Consider the following 6,793-nt stretch of genomic DNA (forward strand, 5'->3'; position numbering starts at 1 on the left):
GGCCGTTAGTTTCAATGATCCAACGGTCATGTGGAATTTTCTCGAGGTGGCGTGTGTGGGGACAGGATGGCCGGGTCATGATAGCCGTCCGTCCGTGCAGTTGTTATGCGACTGTGCGTCGATTGCGTGCAGCTACCCAATGTATGTACATTCATGCCTTGTGTATGTAACTATGTATGTCTCATGGCGAGTGTGCTACTGCCTGGCTAGCTATTTCTCCGTAGGCTCGAATTGACGGCGCTGCCTAGTGGAAGATCTACCTTTTGGCCAAAGGTCTTGCATATATGATTCTTGTTTAAAACTTTCGCAGTGTCGGAAAAAAAAAGTACAGTACTGGTGTTGTGATCTGCGTTTTTCTGTTTCTACTTCTTTCTTCACACATGTATGATGTAGTCACATTTTTAGATGGGGTCCACCTCACCCTAACGCTAGCTGGTTCCGCCTCTAGCAACACACGAAGGTGCATCGATGGATAACGGCGTAAACGGGGCGCGAGGTCCATAGATCAGATACATGGTCGCCTTTGGCAACACAAACGTCTAAGTTCACCGGAACCGTCGGTTTCTCTCATCACACGGCTATGTGGAACTCTCTATCAGGTGCGTGTGTGTGTGGTGAGGATGGCTAGGACACGCCGACCGTCTGCTTCTGCACGTCAACGAGCATGGTTGTGCGTCGATCACATGTAGCTACATATGTATGCACATTTGTGCCTTGTGTAGTATATACCTCTCAGCGAGGATGCTACTGGTAGGAGGTTTCTCCATCGACTGAGATGGACGACGCACGACGGTTGCAAGTGGCAGCTCTAAATTTTATTTGTGGTGTGGGGTAAAATATTTACTAGGGTATATGAGTTGTTTTTTCCGTTTCTTCTTCTTTGTTCACGCACGTATGGTACGATGGCATCCTCAAGCGGGGCCCACCTTACACTAACGCTAGCTAGATCCACCTCTAGCAAGGACACAGACGTAGGTGTAGATATGTAGGAGTAACGAGGTCCACGAGGGTGTGGGCCTAGGGGTCACGTACACAATCACGCTTGCCGACGCAAACGTCCAAGTTCATAGGTACCGTTGGTTTCTCTCATCCAACGGTTTTGTGTAATGCCTCCACCAGCGTGTGTGGGGTCTGAATGTCAGGGTAATGCTGGTCGTCTTTCTTCCACCCTGCACGACTGTGCGACTACAGTTGCCTCATATGTTTATGTCTTCAAGTGATGATTTTGTTGGTTAGGTTTATTCTCTATCGGCCCACGTGGACCTCGAACAACGATGGTTGTTAGTGGGTGGCATACAAATATTTGGTAGTATGAGGCAACAAAGATATTGAGGTGTATATGCGCTAGATTTCTTTTTTCTTCTTCTTTTTTACTCATATATTGTAGGATGAAATCTTCGGCTAAGGTTCGCACAACATGAAAACAGCTAGGTCTTCTCTTGTCAGCGTCGCACACCTACTCGGAACCAGGGTCACGAGATCCATGCGGGTGTAAGGCCCAGGGGCGTGTTAACATTTGTCCTTGCCAACTCACCCTTTAACTCTACCTCGATGCATATGTCTAGGTACATTACGGTCATCTCTTTCGTTTATACCATAGTGCTCTCGAATGTATTGAGATGCCGATTGTGGGGTCTAGCTGGCCGAGCCATGCGTTGTTCGTTCATCCTTGTGCATGGTTATGGAACAACCGTGTGCACGGGCCTCCTGTTTGCATATCTCTGAGCGAGGATTCTCCTATATTACCATTTCTTGGTCCACCAACATGGACGACGCACAACTAGCGGCTGCAGTGGGCGTCCAGAAAATTTTGGAAGTGTGGGGCATCAATGATATTGTGTTGTTTAAGAGCTAGATTTTTTAACTTTTTTTTTTCATTTTAACTCATATATAGTAGGGTGGAATATTTGGTTATGGTTCACTCACCATGTAACGAGATGGATCCACACCAAGGATGGGGTTGGGGCCTGAGGAGCATGGTCCCCATATCCTACTTGCGGTTGTACTCCTGGTTGACGTGTATGCACGTGAGCTTTCTGATTTTCTTCTTGTGTCGGGGCTAAATGGCCTGGTCATGTCAGCTATATGTTATTCATGGCGGACGGGCGTCGATCGCGTAAAGGTAGACAAACAAGTATGTGCGTATTGTGTGTTCCCCTGAGCGAGATTTCTGCTTTGAAAGGTAGGAGCATGGTCGGGTGACATGCTACGATGCATTAGCATAGCATCTTTGAGGACATCCTAGGTGGCCTTTAAGAAATTTGTGTACATGTGTATTGTACACATTGTAGGTCATACAAATTAAATCATAGCTTGTTTAAGTGTTATGGACATTTCTTCGTGTACAAGAATACATTTAGAGGTGGCAGCGAGGCTTAATCAATTAACTAAGGCTAACAGGTCATCCAATAAAGTTTCTCCATTTCTCAAAATAGTGCAAATAGAGAGGATGATGAACATCTCCAAATCGAGCCTCCTACTTCCTTGGACGAAGCCATCGACTTGCAGTGCGCTTACCCAGGTGCGGCCTTCCTGGCTCTACTCTCTCTATTTTTACGCCATGGTTGTCAATCCTCTAGTCAGTTGTAGTAGGATCAATATTTTTTTTTGGATCACGCCTAGCAGCATAGATTTTCTTACATTCCTTGTATAAATACTCTCAATTTCTTCCTCACGAGACGTTCATTATCATCTAGTATGTCACTAGTATCTCCTCGTCCTCTCTCTATAACCCTCTTACGCTATCTAGTCTTCAGTGTTTTCGGGAAGGAGGGTTTTTCGATCAGGTTTGTGGGTCACGCGGTGTCTCTGGTCATCTAGATCTGATTCCCCTTTGTTCCGCTTGGAACCTCCTAGGAGATTTCATTTCCTTTTCACTGTTTGCCTGTGCATGGTGATGTTGCATGGCAGTCACATTTTGTGGCAAGATACAACGATGTGTTTTTTCTCGACAAGCGTACCATCCTTTAGGGAAGTGCACTCGTGGATCGAAATGTAGGCATATAATATGTTCCAAAGTGATTCCTACTTTGGATAGTGTGGATGATATGGCAAATTTGAGCAAATTCTTGCCTAAAAGGACAACCATACTCTCCAAAACCCTAAATTCAAATTGGAGCCGATGCCACTCTCTCTCTCATGTGCCTGTCGGAGCTCTGAAAACGCGTAAGAGCATCTCCATCGGCGCGCCCCAAAAAGGCGAAAGCTTTGTTGAGACCGTTAGAAGAGGAGGAAAAGCTTCATTGAAGTTGTCATAAGTATCATGGGTGCATTTTGAACGGTGTTTTCAGTTATGTATTTTCATAAGTAGTATTAAGATTTTAGTATTTTACCGCGTTTACGCTCACCTATTCTGCTTGTTTCACTAGATCCCAAAATAAAGAGATTGATGGATAAATCAACTAAAATAATTATTTGGGCATAAATATGATCATTGGAAGAAATAAATGCCTTCCAAACATGTACGCATGCACCTTGGTGTCAAGCCAAAGAGATAATCCTTGAAGAAACAAACACCAAAGTTTGATGACCATTAGTACGGTCATCCGCGGCCGTATGGATGATCATACAATATGTTAGCGTCTTTGTCTCTTAAAATACTTTCACCACCCCACATGCAATTAGATCATGTATCTGAGATACATAAACCACCGAATTTCGAAAAAAAACTCACCTCCTGAAAGGATCTGGAGGGGGAACTCGTAGAGTGAATCCACCGCCACCGTTGCTCGGATCTTGGAGGCCTTGTCATCGATGTTCATCACCCTCATCCATCTTGTTGTAGTTCGAAACCTTAGTGTGGAAATGCATGTCTACTTTTTTTATCCTTCATACTCCATTCATACCAGCATGATGATGTTGTTTTTCTCCATGTGTGAGTAATTTCATTTTTTTCCCGGAAAAATGGAGAAACCCTAGCAATTTCATGAACTGAAATGAAGATTATGTTATCTTCATTTGTATTATGTGTGGTGATATTCTTCAAAGATGTTGTGTGAATGTTGAACGCATAATAATTTCCCCATTAGGACATTGGAAGAAATAATAGTTGTATGTAGTTGGTAGTACGTGGGCATCAATACATGACAACATTCCCTGCCTTTGTCAACTACGTATTAGCGAGGGGTCCTGTGATCCAAGAGTGGATATCCATAGCCATGGGGAGACCCCTAATTACTAGCAGTGTACTCCATTTGCTGGCTTAGGGGGACTAGTGGTGGTTATGCGACGTTCATATAAGTGCAACTAAGTGCACCTTTATGTGGGACTCCACCCATACACATATGCTACAAAGACATCATATATCCTACTCATGTTTTAACCATGCTAGTGGGTGAATCCACAACTCTTTGAGAACTTTTTACCATTATTGCAGTTTCAAGTTATTTACATCGCTTACTATGTTTCCTTTCTCTACCAACTTTATTAACTATTGCTTTGTTAAGAACCCAACACCAACAATCGCTTTCATCATACTTTGATTTGGATCGTAAATAACTTGCATGTACATCTAAGCGAATGTAACAAAAGGCAATTAAACCTTTACCAAATAGCTCCACTGTGGTTTGATACTCTTATTTTGAAAGTAGCTACAAACATCTTGTCCACTTGCATACATCACTAGCCATTGCCGCATGAACCTACGAACAACAAATCACTAGCAAACCACACAAGGTATCCTATTATTTTCTCTAGCAAGCATGCAAGCCATGTGGTTGTCACCCCAAATATACAAAAACCCTAGACACCCACAAACCTCACTCGGTGGCCACCAAAAACATAGGAGGACCTCCCCACTATTGGTAGAATGCTCGCCGACACTATGGAACATGATTGTGGCAGTGTTGCAAAAGAGTGGAAATATAGGGTCCTCCGGATATGGCCTAGGGTTTGTCCTGGGTGTGTCTTGGGGAGCGCCATGTGACATGGAAAACTAATTCTAGATGACTAGTTCCTTTCTAACCCAGATCGCAAGAACCCTTAATGGGCTAGGAAGGGCCTCAAGATTTATATCAGTTAGGGCCCATGCTTCATTTTAGTGAGAATTTCTCGCTTCGGGCCTAGGTTGGGCTGGTTGGTTGAGGTTGGACTTCCAAGTCCAGCCCCAAACCTAGCGCAGCTCGAGGAATGCCGAGGTCTAGCGACCTTGCAAAGAAGGATGTAATTAAGGGACCCATGACAATTATTGAGATGTAAATATTCTAATTAACGCATCCGATGACAATTAAATAAGGAAGGTAAGATATTGTACATATATTTTGACACCTCTCCGAATTAATATGTTCTGAGGTAGCGATACCATTTCTCCTTTTGTGTGTACGCAATCAAGATTTTTATAATAATCGAGGTGTTTCTCATCATCTCAATTAGAGTTTCCTCTCACGATTTGTTAGAGAGACGAGATGAGATCTCGCGACTATGGTGGTGAACCCCACTCGGAGGAGCGAGACCACTTGCAAGCCACCACAATCTCTTCCCCTAGCGGTACCATATCCGTTCCCATCGATTTGTCTCTCCCCCCATCCACTTCCATTTTCGTGGGTCCTCTCCAGCTCGAACCTACCGACTGTCTTACTAACAACTCGTGTCATGTCGGTCAAAATTAGAAGCCTTATTGCGGCCACACGTCCTATAATTGACTTAAACCTCATCCGTAGTGATGACGATGGAGATCTCCAAATTGAACCTCCTACTTCGATGGACGAAGCTGTCGACGTGTAGTGTGCTTTCCCGGGTGCGGCCTTCTTGGCTCTATTCCCTCGGTTTTCACACCATGGTTGTCAATCCTCTAGTTGGATTAAGTAGGATATATATTTTTCGTTTGGATCATGCCTATTAGCCTAGATTTGCTTGCATTGCTTGTATAATACCATCCATTTCTTCCTCAGTAGCCACGAGATGTTCATTGTCATCTAGTATGGCGATCGGATCTGCCCGTCCTCTACCTCGACGCTCATCTTGGGGACGAAACTCCTTGCGGGGTCGCTCCTAGAAATACTCTTTCTGACCCTCTTGCCCTATCTAGCCGTCAGTGTTTTGGGTATGGAATGTTGGTCGGTCAGGCTTAGTGGGTCATACGGCGTCTTTGGTCATCCAAATCTGATTCCCCTTTGTTCCGCTTGGATCTGCCTTGGAATTTCCATTTTTTGTTTCACCATCTACCCGTGCGTTGCAAGGCGGTATGTGTTTTTATCCTCGACAAACGTACCATCATTTAGGGGAGTAAATTGTAGGCATATAATATGTTCCAAAGTGATTCCTACTTTGGATAACATAGATGATATGGTAAATTTGAGTAAATTCTTGCCTAAAAAGGACACCCCTAGTCTCCAAAACCCCAAATTCAAATTGGAGCCGCCACACTCTCTCGGATCTTTGACAACGGGTAAGAGCATCTCCGACGGCGCACCCCAAATAGGAAGCGATAGATGTGCCTCTGGTGGCTATGGTGTGTGTTGGCAACACTTCCCTAAGTTAAGGGACGGCCGTTCCACAGTGGAGCACCCCATATGTCCGGCACCCAAATAACTAAATTTTTTTGAATGCTGTTTTTTATTGAAATTTGTTTCAAAAGATAGTGAAATTTAAAATAAAGCATTAGAAAGTACTAAACTAGCCGAACACGCGGTAGGCCCTGCTCTCTGCATCGTCACCGCTGTCATTTCTGGAACATGAGGCGAAAGCTTCGTCGAGGTTGTCGTAAGGCTCACGAGTGCATTATGAATGGTGTTTTCAGTTATGTATTTGCATAAGTAGTGTTAGGATTTCGCCATTTTACCGCCTTTACACGCAC

This window comes from Lolium rigidum, chromosome 5, assembly GCF_022539505.1.
Source record: "Lolium rigidum isolate FL_2022 chromosome 5, APGP_CSIRO_Lrig_0.1, whole genome shotgun sequence".
Taxonomy (NCBI): domain Eukaryota; kingdom Viridiplantae; phylum Streptophyta; class Magnoliopsida; order Poales; family Poaceae; genus Lolium; species Lolium rigidum.